General features: G+C 42.4%; 1 protein-coding gene across 1 annotated transcript in view; it reads right to left on the reverse strand.

Moving 5' to 3' along the window:
- The window catches only part of CFAP299 (cilia and flagella associated protein 299), a 218,381-nt gene that overhangs the window by 119,255 nt on the left and 72,806 nt on the right, over positions 1–26,320 (reverse strand). The window lies entirely within an intron of this gene.

A 26,320-nucleotide genomic window follows, 5' to 3' on the forward strand; every position in this document is an offset into this window, starting at 1 on the left:
ATTTCAATTAACTTACGTTCCATATGATTTCTAGAAAGTCTTCCTCACTTTGCAGGAGAGGATTACTTTTATCAGGACAGGTTTACCAAACAAATTTTCATGGGGTAAAACTATGAAAAATAGTTACTTGAACCCAACAAATGCAGTGTAAGACAACGAATCAACTCACACATAAGCAAGTTCAGCAAGTTCCACAGGTTATGCCAGGAATGATCTCAAAGCTATGTGTGTGACTGAAGCCCACAGTAAGTTACCCACCACACACAGGCCACCATCAGGTGTGCTTCGAAGGAATCTTTCCATACCTTTCAGGTTTCCTGATTCGTCTCCTATCTTGTGGCTTTCTTCCTAGCTGAGCTCAAGAGGAATAGAGTCAAGGAGGGATCAACTCAGTTAATGAGCAATTGTTCCATTACCTCTCTCATCAGGATCATCATCAGTCAATAGTAAAGGATTTTACTCCAATACCTGGCTCTTGGACAGGGCTACTTGGGCAGGAAAAGAAGCTGCCAACTAACTCAATTTTTAAGGGTCTTGGGATTGAATCCTTAAAGACGCTGAACGATTCATCCTTAAGATCAAATCCGTGACCATGCTGCTGGAAATAAGACCACACAAAGTCCGGCTTGCTTTGTCTGACTAACAGCAGCAGACTGTTGTCTGCATTGAAGTTGATAACCAGGTTACTCTATTGCTGAAACTTGTATTGATTAAGCTTTCAATATTAAGAACGTAGAATTATTTCCATTTCATAAATACTGTATTTTTAGTAAATCCCTATTCCAAAGAATTTTTTCTGCCTATGAATGCTCCTACACCACAACGGTTAAAGACATGGTTAACAAGCTGAGTTTCTAGATAGGTGATATTTTGCTCAATTCTGGATTAGAAGACAAAAAAGAAAGAATAATTCAAGTAAGAAATAGAGAGCTACCCAATACATGAAAGCTTGTGTATTGTATTTAAAACACTGATAATTTACTGCTAAAATGCAATTTGATTGCTGGATTTTTAAATCTGTCATTTCAAGTTTGGGGTTTGTTGCAGTTTTTTTGATTGTTTGGTGGTTTGGTTTTTGTTTTTGTTTTTTCCTAAATACCAAACCTAAGAATGGAAAGATGTAGGAATAGTTCAACACAGCCTACAAACTCACCATGAAGTGCTCCTCAGGAATAACCCAGACATGGGCAGAAAGTCCACCCAGCTCGGGCGAGTATAGCTCTCAAACATATGTAAACAGTACAGGAATAGGAAAAAATGGAGGAGTTTTGGGTGCGTTTTAATTGCACATAAACAATCGCTATTAAGTAATCCTAAAAACTTCAGTGGGAATACTGCACTTCCAATACCTATTAGGTCACACTCGATACAGTGAAACATACATAATCATAGATAAAACATACATAAAATGCAAGCTGAAATAAATACTGTGGCCTGTTATTTTGCTACTGGGACATTTTCCATTCCATTAATTGCACTCAGTTATGCAAACTTCATATGAATAAAGTCTTAAAGCCTGGTAAAATCTGTACTCTAAGTTAATAGAAAAAACCATAATCTTAACCTGAACACATTTAATGATGCATGACAGTGGGCTACAATATGGTGTCATCGTTTTTTAAATTCTACATTCCCCCACCCCCCCCTTTTTTTTTTTTAATAAGTAGACTAAGCTACAAGATCACTCTGACAGGATTAAGTGAATAATCAAAATAAACCATACAATGCAGTCCAAGGATGCCAGACAACCTTTTAAAGCAAGTTTAATTTTTCCTTAAATATCAGCTGCTGCAAATGCTAGCAGCTCTTCCACAATCCACAAAAGAGCAGAGAATACACTAAAAACATACAGTTCCGAACTTCTGAAAAACTCAGTTTATCTCCAGTCTCCAGCCACAGAAAGATGCATTTGCAGGAGACAGGGATACTTAGGGTTGTCACAAGCCTGATGGAAAGAACATAGTGCATTTAAATCATGTCTGCTATACAAATATCCCAAGTTAATGTCAGCACAAGTCCTGCAACGCTGTTTTTCACACACTGCATCGTCTCCCCTTCTCTCTGGCTGATGGTTTTTCCACTTCCCTGCATTAAGCAAACCTCAACCTTGAACGCTGTGGAGCATTCCTGCCCCCTCTTGTCACAGCTCCATTACTACCACACCACATTTCTACTTCCAAAGGTAATTTTATCTCTAACTGATAGCCTGCCTGGCTTTACCCTAGAAACTGTAACTGCTTGGCCCTCTCATCTTTCTTACAGATCCTCTTCTTCCTAGACATCGTATTTTTAATGCGGACATCCATTTTTAGTTTTCAGCTCATAATATTTCATGCAGTCTGTCTGCTGTTCCCATGCGCTTCAGATCAACGCACAGTTCTGAAGAAAGAGAAGATGAGACTTTTATAACTGTTGTTTATGCTCTTGGTAATTCAGGTGCCTCTTCTCTCTCTAACAGCAGGTACTCCTCGAACCTGCGCGACGCTGTCAGGAAATCTGTACCCTTCAGTGCAAAGCCATTCAAACGCTCCCCAGTTAGCACGACCTTCAAACCAGGCTTCTCTCCCCAGCAGGGCATCGGCACCACGACATGCTCTGGTCTCAGCACCAGCCCTCGCAGCTCTGCCTGATGCAGCGGCATGCTGAGCCGCTCCAGGCATGCCACCTTGCTCAGAGACAGCCTGGTGTGCTACGTGGCACTGCCCAGAGCCGACTGTGGGGAAAGAGACAACATGGCAGAAGGGATTCAGCTCGGACAACATACTAGCAAACATGTCTAAACCTACGCAGGCTCTGATGGAACTAAGAGCACAAACTTGCCAGGGAAAAAAAGGCCTGCACAGGGGAAGGTGGCTGCAGCCGTTCAAGCTAAAGCAGAATAAAAAGCAAGAAGCAGGCAAGACTTCTGTTTCTCAGTGACAAGTATGGACTGCACACATCCCCTTTCAGTTAGTAATTTATTAGAATCGATATTGTCATGCCTCAGAAGAAAGACCTGAAAGACCTGGATGCAGTAATTTATTTCTACCTGCCACACATACTTTTCCACTGCATTGTACCCGTTACACTTTGTGTATGAAAGCTTAGCAATTTTCAGTATGTTTCCCTTTGCAGTGGGAAATACCCTACCTCTGCCTTATCAACAGGGAAACAGGCAGACTGAGGATGTGATTTTCCAAAAGCATCTGATTGCAACTCCACTTGCCGAAAGATGTAAAACAAGGCTGTGGCAGAGGGACTCAGACCACGTATGACCACAAGACAGTAACGCCTTTCAATGCCCTTCCTGTCCTGTGCCTCTCTTGCACAATCTCTGGATCTCTTCAAAGGCCCTTTGTGTACAACCCTGCTGAAAGGCTTCTTGGCCTCCTTTTCTGTTCTCATATGCAAGGCTACTATTAACTTTCAAGTACAACCTAATCAACTGAAGCTCCAACAATCCTGGCAGCTTCCTGTACCCTTCAGGATAATGAAATACACGGACATCTTCCCAAACTCTCTTTCCTGCTGGTGCTAGTTTTTTCCTTTATTGTTTAGTTTTTTCCTGTTTTTTGTTTGGGTTTTTTAAATTATTTTTCTGCCTTTTTTTGACAGTTTCTTTACTTTCTAGTTCAAAAAGCTTCTCTGTGCACATCTTTGGGGTTGGAAAAATTTCTTGTCACTACCCATGAAACAGTACCTTTCTTTAAATCTCAAGTCTGTTCCCTGCTCTGATGTCACTTTTTCAAGTAATGTTACTCATAAAAGTCCTTCTGAAAAAGTTGTCTGCTCTGGATATGGCTATTTCTGCACAAGAACTTTACTGACAGTGAAGCTCCTACTCAGAACAAGAACTAGAATGTGAAGTTCTGTCTTCTTCATCACCCTTCTGTCATTCATCAGAACAAGATATTAAGTCATGGCAATTCCCAGACACAAAGATGCTCGCTTCTCTCCTCCCAATACATTGGATGTGTTCTAAGGCCCCAGGGCACCTCCAGGGCAACTTAACTAGTTCCAGCTTCACCTCACCACCAGAACCCCAAGAGCTTGATTTCAACACCACGGCTGAAATACATGCTAAGGTTACATTAAAATAAGGAAAATATTCCAGTTGACTTAATTGACTTGAAAAGCACCTGAATCAAGGTATAAAATCTGCTACATCCCCTTCTTTCACCCAAGATGTTGTAACGAAAACCTCTATCCGGGCACTGAATCAAGAAATGCATTCCTGCTCCGTTCCAGCCAGCAGCAAAACCAGGAACGTTCCCGAGGCCCTGTGATGGACATGAGGAACTGCCAGGCAAGCGCCACTGCAGGCTCCCAGCACTTTGCAGCGTGGGAAGCCCCTGCCCTCCAGCCTGTGCCTGCCTGGTCAGTCATCTCTAGTGGGCAGCACAGCTCAGATGTGCTGGCTGTCGATGCAGACAAGGCTCCACTGTCCACTGCAAAGCAAACACTCAGCGTGATGAAGCTGTTTCCACGTGCGTTGCATTTAGGGTTAGTGCCGTGAAGCTTCCTTCGCAAAGGGACTTCTCCCACCTCAGTCAGTTACAAAACTCCCATCACCCAATGTAATACAGGTCAGACCTAAACTGAGGCTTTCCTTCATACCTTTAAGAATAGAAATGCAAATTTTGGTAAGGGATAAGGTGAAAAACATATCTCAAGAAAAAACAGCAGTGCCCAAGATGCTCTATTAAGCCTGTTTTCTAAAGACATCCTTGCAGCCTGTAGCAATTAGAACTGAAGATTAATTCAAGTTCACCACAGACGTCAGCTTTAGGATGAAACTTTGACAAAGAAAAGGCGGGGGGTAGGGGGGAGAATATGAAGGATCAGATCTTTAGTTATGTGACATTTAGTTTTAGGTCACCTGAAAGGCAAATACACACTCTCTTTGTTTTCAAAGGCAACTTACAAGATTTAAGTAAGTGCACATCAACCTCCCCTCCTGCCTTCAGTGCTCACATCAACAGCAAATGGCTGGGCAGTGTAAGTCTCATCATGAGGCTGAAACACAATAGTGCTGGGAATCCTTCTGAAATCCTACTTTAAACTTGATCTTTCAGCTGCATGGCAGACCAGATTATTACCTCTGCTGAGCAAGTTCTGCTCAGTGCTGAACATTCTGGATCTACAAGCCAGAGACAAACACATCCATTGTGCGGTGCGTCCAGGAAACGGAGAGGCACTGACAACCATTGCTTTCCAAGGCCGAGAAAAGAAAATGCTTATCTATCAATTCCGCTTGTTACTGTACATTACACTGTATCCATTACCAGCTGCTGACAATGACTTTTTAACATTTCCAGTTTGATTAGGTGAAATAAAAAGCAGGTAAGAGTTCATTCTTATTCTCCTGATGTCTACTATGGCATTTCTATCTTGGAGAGCATGAGATCGCTTTCATTCATCATTATTTATGCAAGACTATGGGGTTTTTTCACCCTTAAAATACATCTATTTTGACATGTCCCAGTGCTGTACAGAACCTGCGGCACCACAACCGTACCGATATCAAAACCCTCACTTTCAACTCAGAAAAGCGGCTTCATCACAGAAGCAAGCTAGAAGAGAAGCCAAACTCCCTTACCAAAAATGAAACGACCTGCAATTCTTCAGACATTGCACCTGTTTCCTGCATTTCTCACACAAACGTAACTTCATTCCTCTACATCTACCTGCCCTCTCCCTCAACTACAGAGCAACCTGATTTGTCTCAACCAACTTCTGCTAACATCCAGCTGTCCTGCAGAAACTACGTCCTCTTCATCCACACCACTGCCCAACCCAGTACGTCCTTTCTCCTCCAACTGCTGCTCCCCGTGCATGGGGCCATGCCACAAGTGCTGACACACTGGCTCAGGAAGCCCAGGCAAGAGTCCCCTTGTGGCCCTCTTCAAGACACAGGAGAGACAGCGTGAAGCCACGTCCTATGTTCTTATTCCATGTTACATCTAATCTGAATGGCCCACGAGAGGCATATTCCCCCCTTTACTCCTCTGGGCAAGTTCGTGAGCTAGGCCAAAACCTGAGCCTACACTTCTGTAACCAATGGATATACAGTTTCCTATTTACTAAGGAAAGTATTAATAACACCCAAAAGAACATCTTTGTTCCCTGTTACAATTAAGTCCCTCCTTAGTTTACCTAGCATTCAGATTTCGAGTCAGTGATTGTTCCAAGGAACATAAAGAATTATTCCACAAACAGAAACTTGCTCTTAATTACAGAGAAAGGAAATGTAGGAAGGAAACAATCGATATGCCTGATAATATCTCCCCATATACTAAACTCAAAAGCCTGTGATACTGTTCATTTGTTCTGTCCTCAGCATCAGTCTTCAGGAAGGGGAAATTAATCAGAGTATCAATGACATCTCCATTTCAAAAAAAATAAGGGGGGGGGGGGGGGGGGAAGAGAAGAGAGAGAGAGTGAGAGAGAGAGAGAGCGCGCTCATCTTTTAAAGAGAGAATAAGAAACAACTTATCACAGAACCCCAGGTTGGAGGGGACCTCAGGGATCATCTAGTTCAACCTCTCTAGGAAGAGCCCAGTCTAGACAAGACGGCCCAGCACCCTGTCCAGACGACTCCTGAAGGTGTCCAATGTGGCTGAGTCAACCCCTTCCCTGGGGAGATTATTCCAACGGTGACTGTCCTCACTGTGAAAAATTTCCCTCTCATGTCCAATCGGAATCTCCCCAAGAGCAACTTGTGTCCATCCCCCCTTGTCCTCTCCACGTGACTCCGTGTAAAAAGGGAGTCTCCATCTTCTTTGTAGCTGCCCTTAAGTACTGGTACATGGGGATGAGATCCCCTCTGAGCCTCCTTTCCTCAAGGCTGAACAAACCCAGTTCTCCCAGCCTGTCCTCGTATGCCAGCTTCCCAGTCCTTGGATCATCTCTTGGTGGCCCTTCTCTGGGCCCCTTCCAGCCTGTCCACATGGTTTTTGTATAGCGGGGACCAGTACTCCAGGTGTGGCCTGACAAGCGCCATACCTGACAAGCACAACTTATGACACAGAAAGATAAAATGTTTCAATTTTTTTCAAGACTATGCTGAAGACTACAGAAGAAAAGGGAGAATTTAAATGAAACTAAGTTGGATCAACTGAAGGGACCCGAGAACAGCAACCAACGCATCACAGAAATTAACCGTCCTACATAATCCTCGCTAATAAGAGCCATGCTCACTATAATTCCCAATGACAATCCCACCACATGGGCAGGAACCCGCTGCAGACTTGACTTTGTCCAACCAGAACAAATCCATTCTCTTTCTATTTAAGTACTAGAACACTTCTCATACTCCATTCCATTTCTCTTTTACGATGTTTCAGCCATCAGGAACTAGGAGGCAGTGAGTTATCATCGTACCACTTTCTGGGTCCTCTTTGACCAAGGGACAGCACAGGTGATCTTGGAGATAAGCACCACTGCCAGCCAGAGACCGGGACAGGATAAAACTTTGATATATATGCATCACCTACCTACAAATCAGCGTGATGGTCGTGCACATGCCTATCTTTAAGCACACATACAGAGCCAGATGCAAACCAAGATCTGCACGTGCTTAAGTTAAGCATCCTTCTAGGTGCTCTGCTGAACTTGTGCTTCAAGTTAAACATGCAAAAGCTTTGTTCAAATAAAACCAGAGACATTCAGCATGCTTTGATAAATGTTACTGTTCATAGAATTTCCAGTACTCTTTTTGTGTATTCAGGTTTCATCCTTTCTCCTTTGTGCATCAGTATCTTCCACAAAAAAACAAGCTTCATCGCTCTGAAATTAATGGATCACTTCTGAAGGAAAAATGTAAGAAAAAGCCAACATCCCTCAGAGTTAAATCAAAGGAAGGGGAACTTTTTCCTGTCATGTTCTGTGCGATAGAAGCCAGGCCATCATTCTGATAAAGATGGAAAGTTTCTTTTGCATCCACTAGCGATCCCAGTAATCCTACCCCTAGGTCTTTGAGTTATAAGGTTTATTTTATAAATGTTTATATCTTGTATTCTACTTTCTTCTGCTAATAGAAAACACTTACACAATAGGTACTGGTCAAAAAGCAACAAGACGACCATTTTATTTTGCTTAAATATGGTATGCAGTCTTAAAAACATAGCAGACCTTCCCATGCTGTTTATTATTATTAGCAAGTCATACTAAGTTTGCAAACTATTTCTCAAAGTGACCAATGTTCTTTAAGGGCAACCCTCATGAGAGAACAAGAAAGGATTGTAGCACATTTTCGTAACATAAACTTCACCTTCTTCATTCAGACACATTAGCTAACTCAGCAAATCAGTTACTTTAAATGCACCCCATGGATCAGCTTCTTGCATTTGAGATGAGAAATGCAACAGAAAACAAAAACAGAGAGTAAGAACTTGTGGCTGATGTAAAGCAGCTGAAAACGGTGCTGCTCTTTGCAGGAGAGACTGTAAGAAATGGGGTTTGCCCTACAGTAATCTGGAATCTTGCATGCTCTGCCTGAACCGTGTTTGCCCCTACCTGCCAACGTATTCCACACATAGTGCAGGAGATGTTTGAACAGCTCCTGACAAATCTCCCTCTACTACCAAAATTCTTAGGTACTTCAGAGTCATCACTTCATTAGCTCTTGCCGACAAGAGCTGTCTAATACTCGATCGATGATTTTAAACAGGAGTGGAGTCGCATAGACCAGGCAACAGAACGCCTGAGCATTTTCTTGAACTTACTTTCAGCAGACAGCCTGAAATTAGTGGATCTAATGGTTACGTAAATTCATAGGAGGCACTGCTGCTCATTTTCTTCTACTTACGGAACCCATTTTCGTGCAAACGGTGCATTTTAAGACAACTCTTAAAAGACACAACAATGCAGCCAAAAGCAAGCTGATGTAAAGCAGGTCAGGACTAGTATGTCCTTCTTCCTCCAAGTCACACTTCCCGAGCCTGGTGATACAGCGTTTAACTTCCTACCAAACAATTCAAGAGAACTAGTCCTTGTTTTTTAGCTCTGTAATTGTTGCATCTGCATCCGACGCCCTGCCAGGAGCTGAGCTGCCCTGCCAGAAACAGCACCATCGGTGAGCCTGCTTGGATTGGAGATGCCTTGGGGTGTGCTGACTCAGCACAAGCTCACTGGCAAAGCAACAGCAGACATGATGGAGGCTCTTGGCTTCAGCAATTGCCACAAAAAAAAAAAAAAAAAAAAGACTTAAATATTTACAAAAGAGACAAAGAAAATGGGAGAAAAAGCAGGCAAGAAAAAAAGGAGGGAGATAAGATTTCTAAACAACTGAAATCTTAAGAAAAAAATTTCATCTCAGCCAACCCTTTATTCAGCTCGATATTTCTACTAGCGCCAACACTGAGAAAGTGTCTTGGGGTTAAATCCAACAAATACCGGCCCCATAACAGGCTGCATATCCAAAGAAATCTCTTCAGTGACCAGAATTTCACTTGCTCCGGTAACAGCACCATGATGGTTCCCCATTCAGCTGTGGCAGAGAAGCGTGACAAAGACTGTTTTGATCTCAATTTCATTTTTCACCGTTTTTGTAATTAGTTTGAACAGTAATACACACTACTGCAATTTAGCAGAGACTAAATAGAGAAGCTACTTCAACAGAGAAGTTGTTCTAGCAAAATTCAAAATCCCCTCCGCTAAGCTATTTACAGGTAGGTCCAACAGCATTTTTCTCCACAAAATTAAGCAGAAGCTATGGTTTAAAATTCTAACTTCAATAAATGCCAAGTGTTATAACACTCTATTTGAGAACAGGTGTTATGCACCATACTTCTATGACTTCAAAAATTCTCTGAAGGAAAATAGACGAACTTTCAGAAAGAGAAGTAGCGTCTTGAAACATACTGAAATGCTACAGATATGATTGAGAGATAAATAAAGTGAAAAGCAAAAACCAAAGCAGTCACTAGCCTGGAAACCACAAGACCGGTGACTGTTGAGGCAAGTCAGAGCCTTCACGGGGAAGTGTAACACAGGAGGAAATGAGACCCATTAGATAATACGGCAAGATGCAAGACTGCTGAAAGTTGCCAAGACCATTGGTGAATTTAAAACTTGGCTCACTGTTTCTCCACCACTGCCCTTTTCTAAGGAATTGTGCTGACCATAGGAAAACGTAGCTAAATACAAAGTATTTTGATTTGTGGTGCATCCCCAGCCTTCCATGAGTAACTGTTTTGCGCATGTATGAGCAGAGCCAAGAGGCACTCCTCGTCTCAGACGACTTCCACACTCAGCAGGCAAGTAAAGAGAAGGTGAGATGGACACATGGAAGAAAGCATCCCGGAGGTGCTTTCTGATGACACAACAGTCTCTTCACCAGACATTTTTAACACAGCTTCATATCCACTCATGAGGAGACCAAGGCCTGAGCCCTATCCAGATACAATATGAAAGGGGGAGGGGGAAATCAAGGAGAGGGCTGGGGGCAGAAGGAAGAGGTTCTCCTGTTTAAGAAGAAAGGGCTTCTTAATCCGTACGTAATCTATTAACTGTTTTCTCCATTCTGTCACCCTCTTCCCTACAAAAATCAATGTACAGTTATTAAGTCACATGGATTACATATTTTCCCAACACAGACCTCACACACAGGGAAGCAAGAGTCCTCTGCAGTCCCTGTAATTACGAGCACTCTGCTAAAACTGGCAAGGAAAAAAAAAGGTTTCTAACCAACCCAGAAAACTATGATTGTACACACACCAAAAAACCTGTCAGCCAGTCCTTCAGGAGTACATGACTGCAGACCCAGCTGACACCAGCATAGCCTTGAGGTAAAGGCAATGTGCCTATTTATGTGTTCTCTGCTACGTCTGCACTGAAGCTTGCCTACAGATTTCAGGGGGAAATTAGTATTTTCACAAGGTACCTTTTCCTTTTTTACTAATTTATTTTGCTACTGAACTGAAAAGAGTATTGAAAACGCTCTGATGTTACTGTCTTTCGGTCAGCCACTTACAAAAGTGTTTATTAGCAGACACTGTTACAAGTAAGATAACGTAGGTCATCAGGCGTACTAATTTATGGAGAAAGGAACAAATGCATCCCTACAAGATAACTGAAGCAGTGATTATGACGTCAAGCTTTTGGTTTGCCTCAGAGCTACGGGGTATGTTTCCTTTTTAATTTAGGAGTGCCAGTGCTCGATCTCCCAGCTGATTTGCTTTCCACAATGCAACAATAACACAGCATTTACTTCCATTCTGGAGTATGGGTGCTACATATTCTTTCAGAAAACACCTTATAAATACACATTACCACAAACTTCCTGAAATGGAGATTAGAAAATCTACTTGCCAGGCCTGCAGATTTAGTTAAACTCTCCTCATGCACGCCTGGTTTGTAAACCAACTTAAAAGCCATGTAACGTGACTCTGCTAAACAGTGATACAGCAGGATATCTGATAGGTACGCCTATGGACACCTGTAAATTTACATCAGGTTTCCTGTGTTCTCCTTTCTACCTTGGCAGCTCGGTTTATTACAGCAAACATTTCAGAATAGGCCTAGTACTTTAAACGCATCAGTGCCAACTGAGACATTTTGCACCTTCCCAGCAACAGGGGCTTGACTTGATCAGTCCCTGTACTGCTGAGTGTTAGATTTCAGACTTAGAGTGGGGCTAAACAGGACTCGCTGAAGTGTCCGGGCACCTGTGCTCCCACAGGCTGGCAGGTGACAGAGAGGGGAGGCAAGCAGCCAGCCCAAAGCAGGTCCATCTGGCCACAGCCCAGCTCTCAGACTGCTGCCCTCCCACTGCTCCCCTCTGAACCTTGACCATCTTCCTCACTCCCAGCACAGGTGTGAACTGCACCTGGTAAAGCATTAACTTTGTTCTCTGTGTTAACAAAACAAGAGCCGCTCAGGTGCACCTGTTTGTGTGAGGTTACTGGTACCACAAGGCTATCCAAGTACACCTAAGGAAAAGACCAACCATGCCAAGGGGCAAATTCTCAGCTGGTATTGCAGTTGAGAGAAATAATAGAGATCCCAATTTTCTCATGTCAATTAGCCTTTTTTGTGGTGGATTTCGTCTTGCAACACCTGAGGTCTCTTGCTCAGTTCAATTTGCAGTCCCTGACGTAATGTGTTATCTATTAGACTTTTAAAATTTATTTTTCTAATGCTTTTGAAGCTTTTCTGGGTTTTGTCTTATGTCCTCTTATACACAAACCATGGCCCCATCTTCCGTGCATTCTTAAGTCCTCAGGAATCCATCTCAGTTTCAGTGACTACCTGAGAAGTCAGTGCAATACCTGCTGACTCCTTGTGGAAAGCTAGATTTTACTTTATGGCTACCTCTATATTCTTTATGAAGCAAAACCTGCCTAACATTTCAGCTCAACTTGAAACAAATCTGAACAAACACTGTAACACAGAGACTGCAGTCAAAAAAAGGTGACTGTTCCTCCTAGTGTTTTCGGTGGCCTCTCCATCGTGACCTGCGGGTGAGAGACAGACCCACCTAGCACATGGCTGAACAGCAGCAGATGCAACAGCCACATACTGCCAAGGACATAGTTCGGCTACATGACCACGCAGACAACGTACACGTCCAGTCCAGAAGCATGTTTGGTATCGCAAAGAGAGGCAATTCAACATTCTTGCAAACCAGATGTGAAGGGGAAATTAACAACTCCCACCTCAAGCGCTGGAATTCATCTATCTCGTTATCACGCACATGAAGAAAGAACAGTTCAGAAAGATTTTAAGAAATGTTATAGAAGATGTCCCTGCTCGTTGCAGGGAAGTTGGACTAGTTGCCCTTAAAATGTTAGGCCAGATCCTTCTCAGAAGTGCTCCTAGACAATCAGTGCAATGTATGGAAAAGGGGGGGAAAAAGGGGGAAGAAAAAAGAGGAGAAAATAAAAGGACTAAACATCTAAGTGTCTCTATTCCACACTCTTTAAAAGGACAACACTTAAGAGTTCTATAGAGGCAGAAAACAAGCAAAGGGCAGTCTGGGACTGACAGGAATGCTGTAACCTTGTTTGTGCCTAAACCCACATCTGACCGCACGTCAGATGCAAAATTTAGTCTTTATGTCTGAGCACTGGCAGAGGGATAAGATATTACTGTGCACCAAATCACACAGGTATGCATGCATCACTCCTGCCTGCTCTTCCAATATGGGTCACGTCTCTTATTTTTACCATGGATAACAAAAAGGAAGACATTGAACTTGACTGGAAAGTGAGAGTGTTGGCTGTTTGCATGGCAGGACATACCTCCAGGTAATTCCTTTTGTAAAAAGGACAGAATGATGGAGTACCAAGAGCATGCATTACCGACAGGTGTAATTTCACCCCTGCTTGAAAGGCCATTGCTTAAATAGGAGATGAAAGCCTCAAACTGATGAACGGGGATGAAAAAAAAATTGGACAGAAATAACATTTGTGTCTCAGGGGAGCTGACTCATGTGGTTCATGCGGTTTTCCATTTGGCTAGGGAGTCACACTGATTTACAATGTGCTCTGACACGACCTGATCAAAATTGTTTTCACCTGCCTCTGGATGGCTCCTAGAACACATTGGGGCATTTATAAACTCTAGCAGGGGCATGTCCTTCTAGAGAACTCCACAGCAACAGCGTGCCCCCTCACATCGGCAGCAGTAACTATTACTAAAAAACTCCTTTTAGTTTACCAGATTCTAACAAGCCTAACCCAGATCCCGCTGTGGTCAGCAGCAGTTTCACAACCAGCTCCTACAGCACCACAATTCAACTGTCCACAAACACAGCCTCTGAATGTCATTGACTATTGTTATTTAGCAGTGACAGCCAGCTCCTGCCAAGGCCCTGCCACAACAGGTGTTACACAGTTACACAGCAAAGTCAATGCCCAATTTGAAGGGGAGGGCAGAAATCAAACATAGGTGGGCGGGTTTCCACTCTGGAACGGAAGGCAGCCTGGGTTAGCGAAAGAGGGGAGAAAAGGACCAAGGGGAGAACCTGGAGGAAGGAAAAAAACAGTGTATCAGGTAATAGTAACATGCAAGGGCGGGAGAGGGGAAAGCAGAAAGGCTACCCAATACAAGCTGTGTCTTCTTCCTTCCCTACCAGACAAAGCCCAAGGGCTGGAGCATGTCATGACCATCATGACCATCAGTCAAAGCACCCAGGGACTGATTAGGAAAAATTTAAAAAAAAAAAAGGGGGGGGGGGGCAAGGGGGGGCAGGGCAGGGAAACAGCTTTCTAGAGGAAAGGTAGAAGTTTCATAACATCAGGCTGTCACTGCTTTGACATGGGATAAAAGCAAGAATGACTCCTTCGAGCTCCACTTCAACAGCAAAACCACTTTGACCTATGGAACTATTTTTTGTATTCCTGAATAACAGAACCATTATCTCCATTAGTTGAGATGGTGGTATTTGACTGCAGTTGTTTATTTGATCATCTACTGCTGTAATATTACATTGCAGATAGCACCTCACTGCTGTAGATTACCACAGCAAGAATCTTTGCTGGAGACATTTGTGCGACCCAGCTTCCAGGCCGGTTTTTCAGCCTTCTGGAGAAAGCCCATTCTCACGTTAGAGAACTTGAGTTAACAGCCAGTTGTCGCCTTGCATAGGTGATTACAGAACACAAATGAGCAGCTGATCCTTGATTTTAAGAATGTAAGTATTACGGGAAGCACTAAAATACAATTTCTGTTTACAAAATACAAAGATGTGATAGACTAAACCAAGGTCATCAACAGTAAAGTTTCTGGAACACCCCTTTCTGCAATGACTGGATCGAAGGCCCTGTAAGTGCTCAAATGTTTATGAGCCCACAAGCTGATATTCATTAAACACTAACATACATTTTCCAGAGAAGTAAATTCTCACAGTATTTTCACAGTGCGAAGTGTGACCCTTCAGTTTGCAGTGATGTGAAAAATAGTTAACTTAAACATCAAAGAATGTTCATATACCATGCAAGAAAAACAGCCAACTTAATGAAAAGGATCTGATATCTGGTTCTCTCCTTTGACTTATTTTCAAGCCAAGGAGGAGGGGTGATGACTGTTTAACCTTTGGTATTTTGGTGGATTTTAGGTTAACAATCTGTTTTCTCTCATATTGTTTTATTTGGCATTTGTGGGACACTTACATAGCTGTTAGGAGTACATACGCCAACAAATACGCTTAGAATAATTTCAGTACGGCAGACCTCACTCTCAAGTGTTTGTTTTTGTACGTTGCAGTTTATGGTCCAGGACGGCCAAACCGAAAAAGGTTATTAGAACAACAGTGCTGACTGAACATCATAAAAACAGAATATAATAAATTAATTAAGCATGAGAGGCCTACATCTATTTAAGAATTAGTCTACAAGTTTTATGGAAGCAAAGTAGAGGACAGTTTCTCATATGCTGTCAAAAGCCATTACTCGAGCACTGCAGAAACACAGTGATCCCACGATCAAAATGTCTGAAGACAAGTTCATTGCCAGCACTGCTGCAAAGGGCTTATGGCATGAACTTAGGTTACTCTGTCTCTTAAAGGGAAAAAAGCAACCCTTCTCCTTACTTACAGGATGCTGGTCAAGAGCCATTATGATCTCTTCTAACTGTGCAATACCTGCTAAAAAGACCTTCTGTTTGCATTCTGCAATGCTATTTTAAGTACAAATGGGCAGATATTTACAAGCATTATTTGATGAAATTTAGATTAGCTTCCTTTAGAACTTGAAGCACAAATGATTACTTTTCTAATACTTGTCTCCCAGACAGCTCATTACACTATGTGGTTCTAGGATTTTGCTGTTCACAGTAAAAATTGCTTCCCAGATAAAGACACCAGATTGGAGATGTGAAAACTATCCTACACACACACACACACACACACACTTTTTTCGCCCCCCGGGGGAGCTGTTCGGAACTTACATAGTAGTGAACAAGCAGGCTCTGCTGTCTAGCGAGAACTGCAGTATAATTAATTTTCAAATAGCTGCAATGAAACTTCTAACTTAACCACTTTTGACATACTTACATCTAACACACCAATCTAGCACTATTTATCTACAAGAAACTCAAAATTTGTTGCAAAACAAACATGAATTAATATAAACTTTTAAAATACCCCAACACACTAATCTCTTTCTCAGCCTTGCTTTTTTTGCTCTGACATATGTATTTGGTACTCTCCAAAATTATTGAAGAGAAAGCATTTAACTTTCACAGAGGAGCACCCTCCCTGCTGGAAAGAATTTTCTGAACTGCTTGCTTTAATATGAGCTTTCAGTTTCAGGAAAAACACACACAGAACGTAGATGTCACGAAACACCTATCTACGCTTCACCCCCGACACTCCACATCAAAAACCGCCCATGCCACGGCCCCACCATGACTGGCTTTTGTCCTAATGCACATTCCCTGACCTTGTGAGTCAACCCTCAGAGCAACCCCAGGGGCAAGAGCCTCCTTCAGAGAGAAGAGCGGCTGGAACCAAACAAGCACAGCGACAGTCCCAAGCTCTTCAAAGACAGCCAGCTAGCTAGAAAATGCTCCTTACAAGTTATTCAGGGGTTGCAAAACCTTCAGAGTTAGCATATCTGCTAGAAAAGTAGCTCTGCCACACTAGAACACCCTCTGCCAGGAACCCTCTCTGTACCGAGATTTCAGTAGAAAGTAGTAGAAAGGTCAGCTACCGTACAATGTAGCGCTCTCATATTCAAAGCGAGTTCTCGAATAAGTACAGCATATTATTTACAACATGTTCTATTTCAACTGCATCAATGCAACTTCCACATGAAAGGGAACATCTCCCATGTGTTGCGGTGTCACCACATTACAAGTTCCTGCGACATAAAACCAACGTATATTGTCTTTGTCACTCACGGAAGGTTTCAACTGATGCACGTGGTTGACGTTAGTTGTTTTCTAGGTCTACAAGAAGTGACCTGTAAGTGTACTTCATGCATGTACTAGCGTCATGTATTACTGTCCAAGTCATAACGTATATATCATAATGAAAGCATATGCTGTATCGATTAGTTCTGTAATGGTTTGAATTAGGAGGTCACTGGGTACTTGGCAAGAATCTGTATGACCATCTGATGACTTGTTGATTCTATGTCACAGTATCAGGTGGCTCTCTCAGTAAACATTCGTCACAGCAAATCACTTTGTCAAAAACCAACAGTTTTCCCTCGTAACAAACTCTGTTCTCAGTTACATCCAACAGCCCACAAGCACGTAGAAAGTACAGCTATGAAGTTGCTCATATTAACAGGCAAGGCGGCCTAGAACATCACTCAAACACTAAGAAGGGAAATATTTAGGAATATTGTGCGTAACACACAGAACCCCCTTAAAGTCCATTAGTTCTCATTCCAGCTGTCGTCTTATGCATCCTTCAGTAATGCTTTGAATGTCTCTTCTTACAGCTGGCTTTCACCGAGTCTTACTTATCAGACCATTAGTTAATTTGAGCCAATTAAATGATCTGTTGACAGAATAGCTGTTTATTTCATTCATTTGCACTAAAAGCTTTCATGCATCAGCTCTTTCCGCCTTTTTCTGTTGCTTCCTTTAGAGGCAATAATTTATAACGTGAAAGTCATTGTGTTTGGTAACATTAGGCAGCCAGATGGTTGGGTTTTGCTTTCTATAGCTAGAGAAAGAGAAATGCTCCTATTGTAAAGGTTCAAGAGCTGAAAATGCTGATAAATACCTGTAGGCGTAACGATTTTGAAAAACTCAGTGACCGAAAAGAAAAAATAAAATTGTTGGTTGGTTTTTTTTAAAATATTGCCATTTTGCTATCAGTACGATCATATTTCACTGAGCTTACCCAGATATCTTTTCACCCCAGTGCTTATTTTTTTAAGCTAACATAAAACATATAACATCTGAAATATGATGCCTATGAACAAACACTGAAAGGCTCTTAAAACATTTGCACACTATTTCACAAAACAGGTTTCCCGGTTACATCTCATTATTACTTATTTAATGAGAACTGACAACGTGTTTCACAAAGGCATTCATTAAGGTTCATTTCGTGCGTGCCCAGGAGCGATAGGAAAATATCTCCTGAGTTACATGTACCACCTTCCAGTTGGGATCTGTTGTGTGACCCATTTTAACTTCTGTAATGCCCACTTGGCTTACATCTACACCTGCAAAGAGCAACTGCTGAGAACATGAGCAAACTAAAGATGAAATTCAGATTCCAGTTCAATACAGGAGGAGCTCATTCACACTGAAGAATTTTTCCCCCCACCCCATAGTATAGTGCTGTCTCAAGGAGGACTGGAACTTAGCAGTACACATACAAGGAGGTAGGGGTCCTGGCTCCAGTCAGCTCAAGAACATCAAAATAGCCGCTGACTTCTGCAAGGGCGTGACCTCAACCTCCCTATCCAAGTAGGCAACGCACTGCAAGGCAGATGTGGTGAGAGCCAGCTAGTAGATGTTCTCTGCTTTCTACAAGGATCCCACAGAAAAATATCCCAGAAAACAAACACACATCCTTAAGGTAAACTTGCCCTTTTATGATCTGAGTTAAAGTTTCCAAACTGCTATTATCTAACTTGAAACACAGCAATTTTTTCAGAATACTTATGAAGCAAAGGGCTACACCAGAAAGCAAATTCAGTTTGCCCAGGGAGGCTGTGGAGGCCCTTTTCCCTGGAGACATTCACACCCTGCCTGGACGCAGCCCTGTGCCCCTGCTCTGGGTGTGCCTGCTCAAGCAGGGGGTTGGACAGGATGATCTCCAGAGGTCCCTTCCAACCCCTGCCATGCTGTGACTCTGTAGATCCTGGGACCACCATGGAGTGCTTATTGCACATTTGAATCACTAGACAGCCACTTGAGTGTTCAGAATCAGAGAATCACAGAATCCCAGGTTGGAGGGGACCTCAGGGATCATCTAGTTCAACCTCTCTAAGAAGAGCAGTCTAGACAAGATGGCCCAGCACCCTGTCCAGACGGCTCTTGAATGTGTCCAACGTGGCTGAGTCAACCACTTCCCTGGGGAGATTATTCCAATGGTGACTGTCCTCACTGTGAAAAATTTCCCTCTGGTGTCCAATCAGAATCTCCCCAAAAGCAAAATAAACTCCAGGGAATAAATAAAACACATCCAAGAAATGAGTCAGTCGGAGAAGAGAGACCCTACAAGGCATCCCTCAGGAAAGTGCTACCTCCAAGTTCTGCTGCTTTTCCTGGAAAGGATAAAATGGTGACTCAACTGCCTTTCCCGTGGGAAGAGGAAATTACAGACAGTCCCCATCTGGAGTCGGCCAACACAATACATCAGAGACTCCGGCTTTTTTTTCCATGCGCCTAGAGAACGTCTAACAACAAAATCCTACAACACTACCTGAACCCTCCAATTCTTGATGTCTTTGCTAGAGGGAAGGCCCTGTCCCAAAACTTATCAATAACCCTTTTCAATCACTTTGGAAAGTGTGAGTCCCACAGGAGTGTGCTTCAAGACTGAAAAACAGAGTTCTTCCATTAGCAGGAAAGACATTTAGCTCTTCCTTTCCCCCACCATGTATTTCAGCCAGTGATTTAACCCCAGTATGTGGTGTCTCAAAAAACATATATTTTCTAGCTAAAGCATTTATATAGTCACTTATATTTACATTCCTCTCGAATTGTGAATTTAAAAAAAGGAGGGATAAGAATGTGAACGAACACACGACAAACTCGTCCCCATCAACAACTTATGCACACAACTCTGACACGCTTGGAAAACAAAAGGAAGTCTTTTCAACTGTTTCTTATATGGGTGGTTAAATTATATTCAGCCTCGTACCCTGACATTGAGAATCAGACTTCTGAATTGGCCAACTACGGCTACTTTAGGAAAACATAATAGTACGTTTGGTTTAATTCATTTCTAGGCTGTGATCACCTGTTTGTCTGTTTTTTAGCGACGCTCTTTGATGATTCAGCGAAGCATTACCCACTTCAAGGAGTTCTCTTCCTGTTGAGAGTTTTATTTCTTCAAGCTGATAGGCCACAAAGGAAGTTTTCCATTAGCTAGCGTTTAACACGTCCTACTGTCACAAATACAATAAGCTCAGCTGCAACGTTCATTTGCTGTATGTATCTACAGTTGCATTTGCAATGCTACCCTACATCCCCACTCAGATCAGTGTTCTTTACCGGGCTGGCTGTGTGTAAGAGAGCTACTCTCCTCACCCCAACTCAAATGCTAATATAGACCCAGCCTCACATACATGTATGCAATCGCTCATCAGTCCCTCTTGAGCTGTCTTTTCGAAGAACCGAAAACTGCTGCTGAGACAAATAAAACCAACTACAAGGTCTTTAAAAGGGACCTTAATTGGTCTTGAATTAATAGAAGTTAATAAAATTACGTATTTTGATCGGAATCCTAAGTGAACTTTGAGGTCTTCTGATGACAACTAAAACCATTCAAATACTATGCCACGTGCCTTGCTGTCAGCTCATCTGAAACATGACCATGTGCACAAGTAATCTGCAGTTATTCATAGCTGTTACGTCACTAAAATAATCTAATTCACGTACTTTATAAAATATACTTAGCTTTCCTAACTTTTGCTTCACTTTTGGTAAATTACAGAAAAGGAGGAAGAAATGACAGATGCTCTATATTTCTTCTCTTTTCCATGTGCTTTTCTATGGGAGTATCAGTTTTGCAGCCCTCCAACAGAAAACACACACTACATCCAATCATGCAATTTTAAGGCATTTAAAATAATCTGCAATCCACGTATTACAATTAAACTAGAAACTTTTTCATGATGCTGCACCTACAACTTAGCGAGGCAGAATCTTGGGGGAAAAAATTTAACTGGTCCTTTTTAAGATATATTTCTCCAGAACAGATCTGATAAACACTAAGAAAAAATTCATACTGAACTTAAGAGCTCCCTTAGTGTGCTGTATAACATTTGAAGTAATGTTCTTTGCTCGCTTTCTCATGCCCTTTCTGTTGCCAACACTTCATGATCCTACAAGTGAAATAACAAACATAACTACACCATAAATGTACAGCCAGCTCCTGTTTTTTAAGGTTCACGGGACTCTGGATCCAACGGCCCCATTTCCAAGCTTTGCAAGTGCTTTTATACTCTGTTACACATGTTGCCAGACATGCATCATCATATAGTACACTAATAGTAGCAGACTATCACGCCTCCGATTTCTGGAGATAAAGTATAAGGAACAAAGGTTCCATTTGTCATACGCATAAGAAGTCCCAACAAGTAACACGATTTCCACACATCCCTAGCCCATTTTATCGGGGAAAAACGCAAACTGAGCCTTCAAGAGATGAAATAAATCCATCACATCTACATCCAGGAAACACAGCCTCATTTCTTTCATGCTACACTCTTTTCGATGACAGGAAATTTGATATATTTTCTATTTCAAGGACAAAAGTGATTTGTTTGAAATTAAGTTATGATCACCTGCATGACTCATACAATTGCCATAGCAATTTATTAAACAGGCAAACATAGGCTGAGTTAAAACGGAAATAAACATGTCTATAATACCCTCTTTTTCTTGAGCGGTAACCCTTCATAGATGTTGGGAAACAGTAAAGGGAAAAAAGATCATGTCAGCACAATATTTTTAGTCATATACAGTGCAATCTTACACTTCATCGAGTTTCTAACAGAGGAAACAGGTATATTAGAACGTGCCTAATGACCAAGTTTTTCTAAGTCAGCGACAGTGCTTGCTTTGTATGGCTCTAAAGGAACAAGCTGTAACCACTGCGTCTATACAGCTTCAATAATACACATTTCAAAGCCAGAGAGGCCCTGCCATCTAGCTCCGTTCACAGCCAATACTCAGTGCAGAAAAAGCTGAACAAGTTGCCTGTTACTAGGTATGAATTTCATCTGATCTCCTGGTTGCAGCTGTCACACAACTGAGAACAGGAACATTGGGTTGGGTTTTTCTGGGGGTTGGTTGCTTTGTTTTTTGTTTTGTTGGTTTTGTTGGTTTTTTGGTTTGGTTTGTTCGGTTTTGGTTTGTTGTTTTTTTTTTTTTTGGGGGGGGGGGGGGGGGGGGGGGTGCTGGTGTGTGTAGAAACCTTCTTTCTGCACCCCCCAGTCAGTGGAACGGGGGAGGAAGGATGAATCCTTAGCTTGCTAATGTCCTTAATGTCCATCAACAGATTCCACCTAAGTACTGGAAGTGCCTGAGCACTTTCGATGCTGGCACTGATGCCCGCAAGAACATAACTCTAACTTGGTTCCAACTGCCCTGAAATCCAAATCCAAGCTTGCAGGGTACCTATGCCTTCAGATACACCAGTGTAGCTGTAGTCTTCCTCTCTGCCCCATCATCCCAAACCTCTTCCAAATGATCAGCCCCAAGATATTCACACGGTACCCGAGACATTTGCTCTGGAACACAATAAGGAGCACCTGAGTATTGCAAAATCTCCTAAGGCTTTTGTAAATACAAACTATGATATCCATGGAGTCTTTTATCACCTTGAATAAACAAGTAATATTTAATGCATACCAGAGTATAGGTGAGGGCTAGACAGGGTAAACATACACCTGTGTAAAGAAGTCAAGACCTGTCTGCCTGCTGAGTTCATCTGATCCTAAGACCTGCATTGGATTTCAGGTGAATTCTTATTTATGAGAACATAGAGAATTCACCAGTACTGCCGAAATCCACCAGCAGCCCCTTGTTACTTTTCAGTGCAGCCCCCGCTCATTTTTTAAAACACTCTTCTGCCTCAGGCACCTTATTTCTCAGAACCTTTTCTGGGTCCAGTTTTTGCATGGAACTGGTTAATAAGCAAATAGTGCAACACTTTGGTAATGCAGGCTCATTTTAGAGGATTAACCTCCCAGATGAACTTGACATATGGATGACCTGCAAAAGCCAATATGAAACAGAGAGGAAATAGGAACCTCAGCTAGTCAAGGCACACAGTGTCACCCATCACAGCTGAGAGATTTTGTGTTTTTTTCCAGTAAAGTGCAGTTTTCGAGACTGGATTTTTTAAATCCTCTCCCTCCTGCTCTCTGTGAGAGAAAAAGGAGATATTTCACCCTATTTTTTTGTTGCTTTTGTTGGGTTAGGGTTTTTTGTTGTTTTTTTGTTTGGTTGGTGTTGTTCTGGTTTTGTGGGTTTTGGTGTTGAGTGGTGGCTTTTTATTTGGCCTTCTGGGGTTTTGTTGTTGGGGGTGGGGGTAGGCTTGTACAAATAGCATAGGCTGGCTGTATATCCAGAAAAGACAAACAGAGAAATCATCCTCTGGCAGAAGTAGTTTTCTAAGGCTCCAGACACACCAGCAGAGCTCCCACCAGCAACAACAGGTGAGAGCTCTGGCACTGTTCAGTACATCTCCTAGCACTGTGTCACACAGAAGTAGTTCTGCTCACCCTTAAATAACAGGCTGAGCCTTGCTGCAGATAATGCTACAGCAAAGCAAGTATTACAAAAAGCTTTGTCAAGATCACACTCACTCAGCTCCTGAGAAGTTTTTTAGATCCCTTGCTTTTTCATCTCCCATTTCTGCAGTAATCCTGAATCTCATCCCAAGAATGTTGTCATGTGTGCGCAGTCATTTTTGAGGTAGACGACAAAGCCTTACTCAGCCTTACCTGGACGGACTAAGAAAAGCTAGTCTTACATTGACCAGTGTTTTGTAAGGAATCCCAAGGATTTAATTAAATTGCCCGTTGGCTCAGAGAGACCCGACTTGCTTTTGTCACACGGTCCCATTCAAATGAGGATGGTAAGTCACATGACGACTCCCTGCTGCGTCTCCCATTGTTATTAGTCTAACTTGTACGACTTGGAAGCCAGTCCCACGGCTTGCACTGCCTTCACCTCAAAAGAATGAGCAGGTTCTAGATACCACATACTGGACAGAGAAGCACAGAAACCATGTAGGTATCTCACTTCCTGAGAACAGACAGGATCCTGCAATGTAAGCATTGCTTGGCAGGAGTTTTAGCTTTCCAAATAGGCAGTGGATTCTTTAGGTAGGCTGCTTTTCTCAACAGCCAGTGTACGTGGTCTTGGAGCCCAAGTGCAATCTCTAAAAAACCGTACAGGATTGTCTAGAGCCCTAGTAATAATACAGGCGGCACTATCAAGATAAAAACAAATGAACAAACACGGTTTCATAAGGGAATACCTTGTCTCTGCTGGTTCATCAGGTACACAATAGTGAAAAACCAAATGTGTCTTTTGTGTAGATCTATGATTGCCGCCAACAGGTTTATGTTCTGAATCACTGTTTGAAATGCATTCCCACACTGAAATGTATTACGGAAACATTATGGGGTCTCCTCTAAACTAGCTAACTGCAGGAGAGTCAGAGTTGATGCTGAAATTGCACACTTGATACACTTCATTTTATCTAGGTATCTACTGAATAGCTTGTAATAATACTCACGGTTCCAAAAACCTTTGATACATAACCAGAGGCTGTTTTGGGGGCCTAGAAATTATATCACTGCAGAAGGCCAGGGAACTAAGAACAGCTGTCTTTATTTTGATAGAAAGCTTACTACTTATTTTTTACTTTAATTTTAAAGGCTATCCCATAATTTATCTACCTTCATTTTTTAGAGCCCCGCATTTAACTTGCCAGGCAGAGTGCTAAAACCTTACAGTGCTTTCCAAATCCAAGCTCTGCTTAACACAGCTGTGGTGGCTCCCGCCTTCTCGTTTCAATATCCTCGGCCACAGCAGTATAAGGATGAACAGCGCAAGAACAAAGAGGGGAAATAAACCAGCTCCAACATATAAAGACATGCTTCAGAGCATCAGAAAAAAGGAAACAAAAAAAAAGCCCCTCATAACTCTTTTGGTTTAGTAAACCAAATGAGTAAAATATATTTTAAAAAAAAATAAATATTAGGCATATGAAGCTATTGTACCTCTTTCTGTCCGGGTTACTGAGGGTTGAGTTTCACCCAGGGAGGGGAATCTCTAGCAGAAGTTTCCCTGAGTTCCCAGACTGCACTGGATCCCAGTGAGTGCTACTGCACCCTGTCCAGAAGACTGAGAAGCCTATCACTGACCTCAGCTCTTTCCAGTGCCCTCCCTAGGCACTCTGTGGTAACAGAAAAGCATGTTTCACTTCCCACCCCTAGATCCACACAGTACCCTGTCAGCACAGCGAGGGGACCCAAATCAGTCTGTAGGGAGGTCTCAGCTAGTCCGAAGTGCTGGCCTAACCCCTGCTGCCTTTACATGAAGTCAGGAATACCTGTTAGTATGAAGTGACGGACCTTTCCTGCACTGAAAGGGTTCTGCCCCGCTCTGTAAAATGAAGACATTACATTTCCTTTTTAGGATGCTCTGAAGACCACAGCTAGAAGTAGTGAACTACAAGAGTAAGGTGCTACCATTAGCAATTGGGTTTTCTTCTTTTTAACATTATGGTAAATACATGGTAGAAGCCCCAGAGTGATTCCATTTTCAAGGCTAAACCACCACAACATCGTTCCACATATGTTGTGGAACCACACTTCAGGCAGCATTTTCTCTGCAAATTTTAGAGATTAATTAGCTAGCCATAAAAGAATGAATATCAACCCTAGAATTCCAGAAGGGAGGAATGTTATGCTTTTACTTCCATTAGGAGACTACAAAGAAAGCAAATATATCATTAGTACATGCCTGCTCAACTTCCTAAGCAAGCAGAAGCAGGAAATAAGATCATGATCACTTCTGACTTCCAGAACACCCAGCACTGCCTTTGCAGTCTCTTCTATTATTTTTCTTTGACATGAGAAGCGATCTAACAGACAGAAATCAGGCTCCCGCACCGTTCTCCCTAAACACGGCAATAAGACTAGGATGACAATTCTGGGCTCATTTTCCGTTGCGTTATGAAGTTTAAATGGAAGCAGATTGACTTAAATCAGGAAACTCAAAACCTCCTTCTCTGTACAGCATGTGGGTACAAACCCTTCATTGCGCAAAACTAAAGCTATTAAAAAGCCAAGAATATAGGACCCTCCACCCTCTAAATTGAAGGATATTGATCTAGCTACATTTACAAGTGGCAATCTGAACTTCAGCAACACTGTCCCCCGAGCATACCTACGCAAACATGGGGGAGTGACAGGCAAAGCAGGACATATTCCCAAGTGGCCTCTGCCATCATTATCCCGGTCAAGTAAAGCACCGGCAAGCACAGCACACAGACAGCTTTGCTAGTGTATGCGAGCTGGCTGAGTCAGGAGGTCCATGGCCATATTTGTAAGGCGGGCCTGTGTTAGGCCCAATATACCCAGCACCCCACCAAAACTCAGCAGGGGAACTCCAACAGCACCAGTGGTAATGAGTTTCAAAGTGATTCTCCCAACAATCAGGCTGCACGTTCCTCTATTTG

The sequence above is a fragment of the Phalacrocorax aristotelis genome, chromosome 4, assembly GCF_949628215.1.
Source record: "Phalacrocorax aristotelis chromosome 4, bGulAri2.1, whole genome shotgun sequence".
Lineage (NCBI taxonomy): Eukaryota > Metazoa > Chordata > Aves > Suliformes > Phalacrocoracidae > Phalacrocorax > Phalacrocorax aristotelis.